Source organism: Protopterus annectens, chromosome 2.part1 (genome assembly GCF_019279795.1).
Source record: "Protopterus annectens isolate FY-2018-M chromosome 2.part1, PAN1.0, whole genome shotgun sequence".
NCBI lineage: Eukaryota > Metazoa > Chordata > Ceratodontiformes > Protopteridae > Protopterus > Protopterus annectens.
The window spans coordinates 1,114,451,058-1,114,466,498 of record NC_056729.1 but is presented as its reverse complement, the minus strand read 5'-3'; positions in this window follow the sequence as shown (position 1 = coordinate 1,114,466,498).

Below are 15,441 nucleotides of genomic sequence, written 5' to 3'. Positions count from 1 at the left end.
TGGATAAAAATGGGAAATCTACATATGCAGTGAAAGTGACTCAGAAATGTTTAGCAAACATTTCTGTATGGAAGGTTGATGCTTCAGTCTCTGGATGAGCTTGTCCTGCAAATTTTGGAAATTGTAAATATGTAATTTGATCAGTCCTATATAAGACCTCAACAGTTGAGGAAGAAGCAAGCAGCTTTGAGAAAAGGACGTCAGTGTTTGTCATGGTGGTATCTCTAGGGAATGTTGATAGCTAATACTGGTAAGGGAAACTGTCAAGATGAGGAAAAAGCCCATCTCTGTAATGTTAGTGGGAGAGGCCTGAATGCTTGACATGGATATTAACTCAACCATCCAAAGGAAAGCAACTTGACTGAGTCTTGTCACAGGAGCACCCGCATCATCTGAGCAAAGGCCAGCAAGTACAGCTACTGAAACAGAGACTCTTGGGAGTGTAAACTCACTGGGAAGCATACGGTACTCATTTGAACACTACAATTGCAACTACATATGTACACATTCATACTAGCTTAGCACAGTGGAAACTGGATTGTGCTGTCTAGCCCATGGAATTGTAGGATGCAGCCTGAAAATCTCTTAAAACCTGTTGGATGACGGCCAGGATCCCTACCTCTTGCCTCCTTCCTCAAGTGGTTCCGATGAATGAATACGCCAAAAGAAGATGGAGGCCTGATTCTTATGAGGAGATAAGCACCCAAAAACCATTATAAAAAAATATACTGGTACTTCTAGAGGTTATAAGCTCAGGGGATGAACCAGTACAGCCAGAACTTCATATTGCTAATGTTTCTCATACATGTGAGGGTTAAAGAGAAATTGCATGAAAATGCCTATGAGCTTATCTGTAAAGAATCTATTTGATATAGAATACAGTTATCAAAATAGAAGGCGTGTGTGCTGTCATCCTTGTTCAAGAGGAAGGAGTGTTTGATTTGTGATTTCAAACAATTCACTTAAAACAGACTTTTTGGCACTGGTACAGTGCAGTGCAGTGGAAAATGTGCTTATTGTGTATTTTCACCACTATTATCTTGACAGAAGCATTAGTAAAAAGAGTGATTTTATTGTTCAGGAATGAGGGTGTTGCTCTAAATAGTTTTACAATATGGTTCTCATAGATGTAGAGTTGACAGTCAAGCCAGACACATTATTAATTAAGAATGAAGTGTGGAAGAAGTGAGGACAGTAACAATAAAACTGCATAGTGTAATTTACAGTGGGAAGAAGAGAGGAGCCTGCACAGGTAAAACCATCTTTTGTTTAGTGAAATTAGGCTGTTTTCCAAAAACAAAAAGTTTAATGTTTGTATTGTGATCATGTCGGTCCCATAAATAAGGTATTATAAGAGATACTCAGATTAATTTTTGTGATGAATAGGGCACAGGTTCCATAATTACAGAGAAGATTATATAAAACAAAGGCTGAATATTTAGCAACAACTGGTGCAGGGTTTTGAGGAAAAATGTTTCTATCCTAGAAATGGAAGGAAACAAAAGACAATGACTGAAAAAGATGTTGCTAGGGAAAAGACAAATGAGTTGAGAAAAGGTAATTCAAAGGGTTAGGAAGTGATAAAAATTACAAGAAAATAGATTGTAAAAATGATGCAGAAAGTGTGTTTTAAGTGCTTTTTAATGGAACAGCTGTTATTTTTTGATTCACCCTCATAATTGTGATCACAAAATATGAAAACACGAAGTCATGTCATACTTTGAAAAAAAAAATCATTAAAAGATTTTTTTACAAGGCATAAACTCCATTGCTTCTCTCTCCACAGTCCTGTTACTTATGTATACCAACTCTGAGATCACTGCCTCTTAAGATGTAAAGCCCAATTTCTGCACATTTCTGATCACACAGAAGTGCAAAGCTCATGTGTTGCGTTTCAACCTGCCACCCCTTTTTAAGTGCCTAAGGAAAAAAAGGAAAGTGAAAGGTAGGTTGCATGTGGATGAAGGTGAGAGATTAAAACAGTTTTCAAGTGTTATACAGGTAAGAAGTGTGTATAGAAGAGTTTATAAAACAGGAAGTGGGACGCCTGGTAGGAATAGGGGTAATGTAACATTCATTTTACTGACATCCATACTTTCCTTCAATAACTAGTAAAATTATGTTAATAATTGATAGACAAATGATCATAGGAACATAGAAACAATACTGGCAACTGATCATGGAGACCATAGGAGTGCTACCCATATACACCTATAAGTAAGCACACTTAAAAGCTTCTGTTACTTTTTAAGCACTTAATAGTGTTTATCACCCAAATCAAGCAGGTCTATAAATGCCACTCCAGTGGTGAAATTGTGTCTACCCATAAAGGCAATACATCTAAGGCTACAATCATCTGTAAAAGGGTAACTTTGAACATTAAAATTAGATCACATAAAAGTGAAACTTTTAAAACAGTTTTAGTGTGATACCGATTGAGTTACTTAAGAAAATGTTTCTCAGCCTGTTAACTCAAAAAAGGAAAGTTACTCAATACCTTATTGCTATTTATATCAGTTCAGTTATGCTGACTGCATTGTCAACTGATGTTATAATTCAATGTAGATTGTTAGTGTGTTAGATAACATTGTATATAAACCAGATCTTTCTTTTTATAGGGTTGTTTTAAGTTTACATAAGTTACACTTCACCTTTTCAGGAATTTTAAAATATATAATTACATATATATGACACTGATAAGAGTTGTAAAATAACTTTTAAATAATCTACCCTAAGTAAACCAGCAAAACAATATCCAAACATAAATTATACAATCTAACTAACATATGGGTTTTCATCTTGTTTTTGTGTTGCTTACACTTATAAAAGAAAAGAGGTTTTAACACAACAAGGAATGTTGAAAGATTTGCTTATAGTAAACATGCATTATAAAAGTCATAAATACAGCAGTGTAGCCTATATTTAAGCATAACTGTAAGACAATTTCTCTAGTTAAAGATGTTTCATATCAACCTATATGATTTTTTGATATGTAATTGGGATTGTTAATTTTTGTCAGCCTTAGTAGACTGAATTTAAAATATATGAGATTGGTTAATAACCATAAGTTTATTATTATAATTATCCTATAGGACGATAACATATTTTCTTACTAACAAGTAATGACTTGTCAGGCTCGGAGTATAGTGCTTGCGACAGGGAAAGGGACACTTTGATTTATTTACTTATTTATTGATTGATTGATTGATTGATTGATTGACTGATTGATGATTTTTACCAGGAAAGTCCACTGTTCCAGAATGAGTCCATTTTCAGTGGAGGCCTGGGGAGAAAAACTCCAATACCACAATAACAATTAAATCCAAGTTTCAAAAGAACAGACATTTGAGAAACAAAAAACAATCTAGACTAACATAAAAATCATCAGAAATCCAAAAGTAACATATGTACAGTTTAAGATAGTACAAAATTCAGTAGTTTCAAAAGTAGGCATAAGCATCCCAATTCTGTTTCGCTTATAAGACGTTACACAATATGAGACAGATAAGTATAGAAGAAATACAATGTTAGATAGAAAATTCAGTCTGCAGAGGGTTACATTTAGATTGCTATTATTGTGGTTAGGTAGACTAAAGTGAAACACAAGAAGCAAGAGAGAGAGCATTTGGGAGTGGGGCTAGCATAGGAACAGGAATAGTTCTGAAGAGTAGGGAAATCAGGTGATTGCATAATGTGGAGTGGAAGGGCCAGCAGAGAAGTTACATATCCATTTACAGAAAAGGTACTTTTGTAGAGCAGTTTTAAAGCCAGAAGAATAGCAAGTAGTGGGGGAATTCGAGCCATTGAAGTTTTCTTAATGCTATGCAGTGATGGGAAGAGTGACGGTTATTTGTAGCAAATTTGGCGATTTTATTGTAACAGGATTCTAGTTTTAGTTTTGAACAGACTGTAAATTAATTAATTAATAAAAGTGCACCATAGGTTAAGGAGGGTAGTAAATAAGAGAGTGCTAATGCTGCTTTAGTTGGTAAGGACAGGAATCTATTATGCCTGTATAACAGTCCTAGTTTTTTATGTGTTTTATATATATTGGACTGGATATGCAGATCAAATTTTAGGTCTTCATCGGTTATGACTCCAGGCAGTTTAGTTCTGGCTACTAATTCAATTTTTGTAGAGTTTGATGAGAATATGTTGAAATCTACTTTGTTGAAGGATGTATTTCTTTTGGGGGGTAAACAACATAAGTTTTTTTTTGGCATTTAGAGAAAGGTGTTTTTTTATGGAGCCAGGATTCCACAGTAAAGAAGGCAGCTTGGGTATTTTGTTGTAATATGATGGGATTGGGAGCAGAGCAAACTATAGTTGAGTCATCTGCATACTGAACAAGGGATGTATTTGGGATAGCTTGGTGAAGATTGTTTATGAATATATATTAAACAGAAGATGGCCTAATATTGAGCCTTGTGGTACGCTGGTAGGGTCATTAAGGTAGGGGGAAATAGAGTTATGCCATTTAACAGCATGTTGCCTGTTTGAGAGATAACTTTTAAACCAGTTGAGTGACTGGGAGGATAATCCTATAGAAGAGAGTTGGGCTAAGAAGATGGAATGAGAAATAGTATCAAATGTTTTTAATAGATCCAGAGAAAGAGCAGATACTGTAAGACCTAAGTCGCGGGCTTTATTGATGATATCTAAGAAAGAGATTAGGGCAGTAGATGTTCTGTGCCCAGGACAGAATTGATGTTGGGTTTGGGAGAGGATGTTATTGTTTAGAAGGTACTGGAGAAGTTGTTTCTGGACACATTTTTCCAAAATTTTAGAGATGGGGGAAAAGTAAAGCGATGGGTCAAAAGCTAGAAATGTCAGAGGATGGTCCACCTTTATTAAGGGGCAAGATGATAGCTTTTTTCCAGAGGCAAAGGACATAGGATTCTTGGATGGACCTGTTATTTAGGATGCTGATAGGGTAGGCTATAGCATTCGCTGTGATTTTATGGAATTTGGCAGGAATTTTGTTGGCTGAATTAGAACAGGGTTTTAGGTTTAGAAGGAGTTTTTTAATAGAGGAAGTAGGGACAGGGGAGAGGTTAAATTCAAGTTGGGGGGGGGGGTCTCCTGTACACAGTTTTGAGTTGGGATGTTAGGGCTGATGAGATTGGGAAGTGAAGAGGGAGAGGAGGATGGTATTGGTATGTGGTTGTTTGATAGGGGTGAAGAAAAGGAAGCAGTAATATTAGCTGTAGTATCTATGAAGTAAGAGTTAAATTTAGAGGCAGTTTGTTCAGGAGGCATGCTAGGGTAGGGGTTTGGATTGGATTTAGTACCCAGGTTTAAGAAATTATTGACAGAGGCCCAGAACATTTTGGGACTGGTTTTCCTATTTGTTTGTAACTTCCAGAAGTATTGTTGATTGTCTTTGTGGATGTATTTTTTGGCTTGGTTTCAGAGCTGTTTTTAATGGCTGAGATCGTTGGGATTCTTAGAATTGAGCCATCACTTCCAGGCTTTCTCCCTATTTTGCATGATTTCTCTAGTAGATTTTGACAGCCAGGGGCATGATTGGATTTAATTATTTTGTTTCTAATAGGGGCTAAGCTCTGCAACATATTTAAGAAGGAGTTGTTGAAAAAGACAAGGGCATCATCTAGTGGAAGAGTTTTAAGACAGTCCCAATTGTAGCCATTTAGGATACTGTTGAAAGTATCTGAGCAAAATTGTGATGCATTTTGGATTACCTTAATATTATGACCTTTTGTGAAAGATGAACAATTATGAATAGTACAGGCTGGGAGGTGGTCATCAAAGGAGTTTGTCAAAGTGCCTGATGGATATTTGGAGGCGTCGGAGACCAGGGTCCAGTCTAATATTGAGCCTTGACTGGTTTTATGATTGAATCTAGTAGTAATATTGATTAGCTGAGTGAAATGAAATAAGTTTATGTTGGTGGGAGAATTATTGGAGGATATGGCGGCCCAGTCGATGTTCATGACACCTAGTATAATTGTTTCATTTTTATTGCAGTTTGCATTGGAGTTAAAGTACAGGAATATGTTAAGAGTATTGGGGTAGATTAAGGCAAAACCACCACCTTTTTGATGGTGTCTGTCTGCCCTAATTACATTAAAATTGGGAGGGAGAAACTCAGAGTCTTGAACAGAGGGTTTTAACCAAGTTTCAGTAGCAGCTAGGATGTCTGTCCTGTTTTGAGTCAGCCAAGCATGAAATTAGGTGTTTTTTATTACAAATGCTTTGGAAGTTTATACTAGTTAAATGGATACTCTTGGAGGAGCTATAATATGGAGATGGGGAAGGAGTTCAGGGCCCTGCTTTAGGGTGAATGTCTCCAGAACAAATGAGGGAAAAAATAATTTACGAATAGTGTGGCAGCTTGGACAGGGAGAAGAAAGGAAAGTTTGCAAGAGATATTTGTCTATAGTTAAGGGAGCATTTGCTAGAGAGAATGAGGGGTTTACTACAGAGACAATGTGCTGTCTGGTATAGACTAGAGCTAATATTAGAGTATGAGTGATGACTGGAGGCAGTTTGAGGTAATGTAGAGTTTTGTATGGCAGTTAGGGAGTAAGGGCTTAATGCTGTGACGTAAGTAAGCAGGTGAAGGCCTGTAGTTAATAGGAAGTGATGAGTTAAGTATGGTATGAAGGAGAGCATTGTAAGGAAGTAGAGCTAAGGAAGGGTGAGGAACTGTGTTATTAGGGGGGAGGAGGAGGCTTCTAATTGGATAATGAGTATGTAGGTGTGAATGGGAGGAAGTAGGTGTGGATATGAATGTATAAATGTAATGAAAGTAGGGGTGGTTGGGAATAAGTGTAGTGTAGGCGAACGGAGTGAGCCCAAGCACAGCAAGGGTGAACGGAGCGGGATGCACCCAGTTATTGAGAGCTGGCGATTGTAAAAACAGTCAAACCAGGTCAGAAGCTTTCTTGAGTTAACAAATTTATGTTATTTGGCCAACTATCCAAAATTATCAGATAGGATGGATATTAACTACTATGTCAATTGCTGATCTGTGACACTATCCAATTTAGCAGAGTATGCACTTTGTTAATTTATTGTATCGGTTTTATGTTCTTTTGTACAATAATTTATTTAAACCAAAAATGAAAGACTATCCTGAGTAGAATCTAAGCAGGGGAGAGGAAGTGGGTAGCAGGGGGACTGCTCTGTTCTCCTCTCTAGGTGTGCACACCACAGAAATAGACTTATAATGATGAGCACCTTATTAGTGGTAAAATTGCAGGCTACAACTTAGTTTAGGGTCCAGTATGAAGGACAAGCACTACATACAATGCCTTTGGCCCTTAATTATAGGATAGCTTCTGTTAGGGCTCTTGTTAATGGCAGTTCCAAGAGCTAGGAGGCTGCAGAGGCATCAGGTTCAGGGAAGACCTTTTCCAGGACTATTTCTTCTAAAAACACTAGAAGTCTAAATCTCAAAATGCACTTGCTCGAAGCACTTCTTAAAATGGAGAACATCGACATCTGTGTTTTAACAGAGACCTGGTTCAAGGCAGCAGAAAGCACCCCTGCACTACCAGGCTATAACTCATTCCACACCTTTCGGCCCCTGAACTTGTACCAAATCCCCAAAGGCGGTGGTGTTTCCATATTTATAAAGGATGCGCACACCTCCAGACTGGTAGCCCAACATAATGCATGTGAGATACTTCAGGTGCAGCTAACATTGGGTAAGACAGCGATTCAGGACGTCTATATTATATTAATGAAGTTTTATAACTTTGAATACCATATGATCGACACCATATGGTTGAACTTATAAAACTTCGAATAGTAAAAAGAAAAAAGAAAAAAAAGTAATGTAATGGGTTAAAGCATGGGGGCAAGAACCCCTGTCCCCCCCACACCCCCTGCTCTTTAAATATACCAACTCTGAGATCGCACTACAGTGCAGTAAAGGGAAGTCTTCCCTTTACCGCATTATAGTGCGGTCTCGAAGTGGGTATATTTAAAGAGCGGGTAGTGTGGGGGGGTGCAGGGGGCTTGCCCCCTGCCTACAACCCTTAGTTTAGGGTTTATTCTTTTATTTTATTATTTTTAACTAAGCAAAGTTTTATAACTTCGGCCATATGGTGTCGATCATGTGGTATTCAAAGTTATAAAACTTTGTTCATATAATATTATAATATAGACCCTGATTCGGATCATAGCCTGCTATAGGTCCCCAACCATGTCCCAAGACTCACACTCCATGTTCCTATACACCCTGGAAAAGATTAGGGTCCAACCTAACACTCTCATACAGGGTGACTTCAACTACCCCTCCATTAGCTTGGAAAACTACTCATGTACCAGTACACTTGCCTAATGCTTTCTGGAATTCATTAATTCCAATGCTCTGGACCTACTCTTTCTTACCCCTAGTAGAGGTACCAACATCCCTGACCTGGTCATTACTAACATGGGCGACCATCACTTTACACCAATAGTCAACTCCTCCCTGGTTAGATCTGACCACAAACTAATCACGTTGGAAATCCACATCCCCCCAAAAAGGTAACCACCATGAGAAACTTCTCCAAAGCTAACTTTGGGCTCCTAAAAACAGAGGTGGCTAACTTCACGGCACCCATGCAAATGGAGAATAGTTCCATGACCTCCAAATCATACACCAATGCACCGTACAAACACGTACACAAATGCATGGATCTCGCCATACCCAATAGAACCAAGACACTCTCCTCAAAAAAAAAAAGGAAGCCAGTCTGGTCGTCCTCTGCCATAAAGAAACTCTACAACAAAAGGAGGAAACTGATGCAGAATAAGGTGAAGTCCCAAGACTGGAAAAACTCCCTTATTGGCCTCAACAAAAGGTTGAGATCCCTCATCAAATCCTCTAAAGCTAGCTCTGAAAACAGACTTGCAGCAGACAACCATAAGGCCTTCTATAGTTATGTAAAGAATCTCTACGGCAATACCCAGATTTGCACTGAGCTACTACGCAATGGTACCTACTATACCAAGCCAACAGATATTGCCAATATACTGGCCAACAGATTCAGTGCTAACTTTACCCCCCCAAAGGACCAATCACAATACCAGTAGATTGACAGGCACACAGAATTACCACTGCACAGGTTAAAACAGCTCTGTCCAAGGCCAAGAATACAGCTTCTATTGGACCTATCAATATCCCTGGCTGTGTTCTACATGAACTACATAGTGAACTGGCACCTCACCTGTGTGTCCAGTTCAATCACAGCCTCACCTCAGGCTTTGTACCTATTGAATGGCGCACTGCTACAGTCATCCCTCTCCACAAAGGAGGAGCGACTACAGACCCCGGGAATTATCACCCAATTAGCCTGATGAGTCTGAAATGTAAAGCTATGGAACACATCATCATGGACCTAATAAACAAGGATATAGAGAATCTCCAAACTCTGGATCCTACACAGTTTGGTTTTGTGAAGGGTAGATCAGGCATGCTCAACTTAGTCGATTTCTTTGAGTCAGTTGCCAGAGCTGTGGATGAAGGCAAGATGGTTCATACAGCCTACCTTGATCTGGCCAAGGTCTTTGATACCATTCTCCACTCAGGAATCATAGAAAATCTCACTAAGCTAGGCATCAACCCCTATATCACTAGGTGGGTTGCAAACTGGCTCACAGATAGAACCCACAGTGTGAAAGTAGCTGACTCCAAGTCAGATTGCCAACCAGTCACGAATGGATTCCCACAGATTTTGGTCCTGGGTCCGCTCCTGTTTGGTATCTAAGTCCATGCCAACAGAAAGGGACTCTGGCTGACAAAGTTCGCAAATGATTGCAAGTTGGGAGCTATTATTAACTCCCCAAGTGATGTTGACATCCTACAGAAAGGCCTCAAAGACAACTGGTGTCAGAACCATGGTCTTAAGCTCAATGCCAAATAATGTGTTGTCATCCCCCTTGGGAAAAACCCAATTCCCTTGAATTACCAAATTGATGGTAGTCCACCGAACACAGAAGGCATTATAAGAGATCTGGGAACACAGGTTGACAGCAACCTCTCTTTTGACCACCACGTTGCCACTGTGGTTAGAAGGTCATTCTATGTAGCACACCTCATTACTAAGGGATTTGCATCCAGGAAGAAAGAGGTCATTGTCTCCCTCTACTCTTGCCTCATTAGAACAATCATCGAGTATGATACCCCATTTGGCATGTACCTCACTGGACACCTGCAATAACTGCAGAGGCCACAAAAGTACCTCACAAAGAGGATCCTAGGCCTTAAACAGTTGTCCTATATGGACAGACTCAAAAAACTCCAACTATTCTCTGTCTCATATCACCTACTTAGAGACAATCTCTGCTTGACTTACAAAGCCATGTCTGACCTAGCTCTGTTAGAAATGCTACATCTAAAGAAATCCTAATCCCTCTGCACCACATGCTGCAGAGACCGCAACCTCATTACCACAATCAACAGAACATGCTGGAGGGACAGGTTCATAACCCAGAGACTGCCCATGATGTGGAGTAGACTTCCCATACATGTCAAGCAGAGCACCTCACTGGCCCTCTTCAAGAGAAATCTTGATGAGTGAATGGGAAATAGAAAATTCACCCCGGGGATCACTCCAGTGGCTCCACTCGCAGAGGCACTAGGAATTAACATTGGGTGGCACGATGCCAGGGTAATCCATGGGCTAGCCTTGTAAAGGCTCCAGGGCCATTAGCCTAGTACACACATATGAACCTAAAAAAAGGAGAGAGAGATGGTTTAGTTAAGGGAAAAAATAACAAATTGAAAGGAAAAAGAAGGGAAATATAAGGATATTCTGGTCGCTAAGGAAGTAATGGATAATACCACTAACCTAGCTACAATAATTAATTCCCAGAAAACATTTAGTAATGATTAGTCAATTACAGACATAAACCCGATACTATAACTATGAACCCATAATTATAACCAGTAACCCATCCTCATGGCTTGCATCATACAAATGATAGACTGGGCCCACAAATCAAGATATGTTTCTATACAAAGATTTTAATTTTTTAAAATGGAAATACCTAAAGCAGTAAGCAGGAAAAAAAAAGAACACAAGTTAACTACCTAGTAAGACCTTTGATGCTTTGTCATTTTAAGTATAGGGGTTATAATAACCCCATGGATAGAAAGGGGTTCATGGTTCAGGTTTTGATACTACAATATTTCTTATGTTTTTTTTTTACTTGCCTAAGTATATTAGTCAAACTAAAAGGAAACTAAACAGTTTTTATTCACAGCTGTATACAAACAAGAACGTTTATACATTATTCTGCCTAATGGAATGCAAGTTCAATTAAATCTACATATAGCAGTATTTAAATATGTAGGTGATCTCAATTAATGTTAATGGGTTGAATAATAAATGTAAGAGACTAAGTTTATTTAAATATATTAAAACTATAAACCCACATCTAATATATCTGCAAGAGACACATTTATTAACTGAAGTCCTTAATTTACTCAGCTTCCATGGTTATACAGTATTAATAAGTTCATCACAGAAGAAAAAACAAGAGGGGTAATGATTTTATGGAAAAATTCTGTCATTATGCCAAAAATAATAAGCTCATATCAAGATAAATCTGGGATGCTTTGTATGTCAACTATCTCAATAAATGGTAGACTGTATACTTTTATTAACATGTATTAGATACCTGGGTTGACTGCCAGTATAGTTAAATAACTGTTAGAAGAAGTAATCCAGCACTCCAAAGGGAACTTGATAATAGCTGGGGATTTCAGTTGTATACTAGATGATAAAGACACTCCCCCGGATTCTCAAATGCTTGCAAGGAGTGCAGTATCAGTGCAGGAGCACAAGCAGGCAATATGTCTGCCATGCGATCCAGGAACAGCCTGTAGGGATGTGCACGAGCGCTCCTGCACTACTCCTGCTAGGACTAAGCCCTGGTATGCAGATCACCCCATTTGCAGGAGACATCTATGCAAATTAGGTGATTTTGCAATCCAGGAAGCTTGCAATAGTCCGTGCAAGACTAGTGCTAACTGCAGAAATGTAATTGATTAGTAACTGAGTACATTTCTGCAAAATGGCGCTACTACAGCTCCAAATAAAGGCTGCATATCATGTAGTAAGCGTGCCAATGGCCAAGTATAAGGCCATTGACATTGCCAACATAAAAAAATACAAAAATCAACTTTTATTATTTTTTAGCCGATCTCGGCTGTTGAAGCATAGGGCAGCGGCGGGCAAACGGGATTGGGGGAAAATAACAAATTAACCTAAATTAAGCATTCTAACTAAAATCAGTATTCTGCCATGCAAGTCAATGGCAGGCAGAAGACAACATGGCCAGTGAGTAGCAGTTGCTAAGGGGGGAGGTTCAGTGTGTGACATGTAACTATGCATTAGCAGGCAATCCTATGCAAATGAGGGGAAGGATAGTGAATCCAAGTTTTCCCCAGCATGTGAGGCAGGTCCCAACAGTGTAAGGGTAGGAAGAGCATGGTGCAAGCCTATGAGTTAGGTAACATCATAAGGGGTGTGTTAGGTATACTGTAAGCGGGTTTGTAGGGTGTGTGTCTTAACCTGCGTAACACTCTTTACAAAGCCTAAGCGAGTGTGTGCTCCATGCAGCAGGTTTTACAGGAAGACAAAAGAATTTAAACCATGAAATAGCAGCAGTGTGCACATGTTATTAAACTGTTTGTGCGGCACACACACGGGCTTAAACAGGAAGGCAATGGGAAGGGAAAACAGCAGTACGAAGGTAATCAAGGAGAACTAGCTTAGCTGGCAGGTGAAATGTATTAGAATCAGCCAATTACACAGGCAGCAGACCAGCTCATCCCAGAACACTACTATAAACTAAGCAAACACCTTCTCCTCTGGTTTTTCTCACACTTTACACCACTGGTGTATACAAGCAGGGAAATCTTAACAAACAAACCTACAAAATGAGAAGGGCTGCAGCAGGCAACATAGAACAACATGTGCAAGAGGCTGAGGGTGGTGAGGATGTGAATGCTGCTGAACAACCCACAATGAGGAGACGAAGAAGAGTGTATAGACTCAGGGTAACCTACCAGGGGCTACATGAGATGGAGATAGTGGAGTGCTATAGGGTGGAGAGAGACCTCCTACAGCAAATTGTTGAGCTGTGCCTGCCACATCTGACACGCCAAACCAACTGAGGGGGAACCCATCTCAGTGGATACCAAAGTATGTGTAGGCCTAGGTATACTAGCCACAGGTACCTCCCAAAGCACAACTGGGGATATCATAGGGATCTCACAGGCATCAGCATCCAGAGTATTCCACCAGTTCCTGGATACCATGTGAGCACATGCCAGTGAGCACGTATATTTCCTCAACACCCGTGAGGTGTTGACCAGCAATATGCATCTCTTCCACCAAAGAGCAGAATACCCTGGGGTAGTGGGTGCTATAGACTGCACACACATATGCATCAAAGCACCACCCAGTGAGCAGGGTAGGGCCTACATCAACCACAGGGGTATCCCCTCCATCACCTGCCAGGTCGTATGTGATGCCCAGGACATTATAATGAATGTGTGTGCTGGCTGCCCTGGAAGATATGACGATTCCCACATATGGCATCTGACGCAGCTGTACCAGAGATTTGCCAATGGAGACATCCCCTACGGTCACCTAGTGGGGGATGCTGCATACACACTGGAGCCGTGGCTGATGACACCCATCAGAAATGCACACACATCTGAACAAGAATGCCATAATGAGGCACACACAGGCCAGACTTATAATAGAGCATGTGTTTGGGATGCTCAGGCCATGGTTCTGGTATCTTTACACATCTGGTGGAGCCTTGCAGTATTCACCAGCTACATGTACACAAATTTTTATGGTATGTGCTATGCTATACAATATGATCCTGTGGAAACAACTGCAGCAGGAATAGCATGGGGCAGGGCCGCATAGCCCCCCACCAATGCCAAGGCCTGCACTGGTATAGAGTGACCCTGAGAAGGAACAACCTGAGCCTGCCCCAGTAGGCAGATGGAGGCGTGCCCAGTATGCCGAGGCTGTGGCAAAGAGGCAATGCATAGCACATACACTGACACAGTAGGGACCCAGGGAATGACACCTCTCTCTGACTCGCACATACAGTAAAAGGGATGTCAAACATGACAATACCTGTGCTCAACCATGTATAGGGAATGTACTATGTGCATCTGACATAGGTAGCCCTCCAGCACCATCCGCAAGTCAGGCACATCCTCAAGGTAAGTCAATCAACCTACCAATTGCCAAATGGAGTAGAATGTGTCATTACCCATAGCTATGGTATGGATGTGAGTTGCAAGGGAATTGGATGACTGAATGTTATGGCAGCAGACATTAGAGACCCATAGTGGCACCATGACATCTGTAACACATACAGGAGTCACCATAGTAGCCAGTGCTACACAGGGTGACAAAACTCACTGCATGAAATGTGCTGAGTGACATTTGTGTCCATATGACCCACACATGCCAGTCAGGATGGTTCACATACCCAACAGCAGTCTCAGCCAGCAGAACAGGTGTAGACAAACCCAAACAGAGCCTGTGCCATGGCCCCTGAATTATGGCTATGGTTAACCTTCCCCCAGGCCTACACAGACAGACCACAGCAGGGCAGGCAGTGGGATGTTAGTTCTGAAGGATAGGACATCAGACAATAATACGTAGGGCAATCAAAGCCACGATCTGTAGTACACTGGTATGCCTCTAGTTAGCATGATAGTTAGCAATACAGAATGAAATGGAGTACCTGACATGCCAGTACAGTCATAGCAAATGTGTACAAGTGTCACGTGTGCCCCCTACATCCTACATAATAATGTAATAACAGTCAGGTGTGCCCCCCAAACCTGTGTAGAAATGTAGAAATAGACAGGTGTGCCTCCCCCTATGTAGTAATGTAATAACAGTCAGGTGTGCCCCGCCATCCTGTGTAGAAATGTAGATATAGTCAGCTGAGCCCCCCCATCCTATGCAGTCATGTAGAAACAGTCACTGCCAAATGTTTGATGGATACCCTGCACAAACAGCATGCCACCTGTCATTGTACAGCACCAAGATCATCCCTGCAGTAGAAACTACCTGGACTCGATCCACACATTAAATACAGAAGGCCATACTGGGCATGCTCACACACACAGAGAAATGAAGGCAATGTCAGTCAACAATATACTGAAAGGTCATACTGGGCATGCTCACACACTTAAACATATGAAGGCCATGTCTGCAAACACCAGTGGTCCAGACATATCTGGCAGTTGCAGTTGTTAGTGCAGACACTCGTCAGTATGCACCATGCATGCCTTGCACACACAGTGGCTAGGAATACAGACATATATGTAAGGGCAACACACTATAATAAGCCAAAGGTAAACATACAGAGATGTGTGGAAGAGGGTGACTGTGACAAAGAGCCATCCAGGCCTGTCCTACCCAGCACACAGCCAAAGGG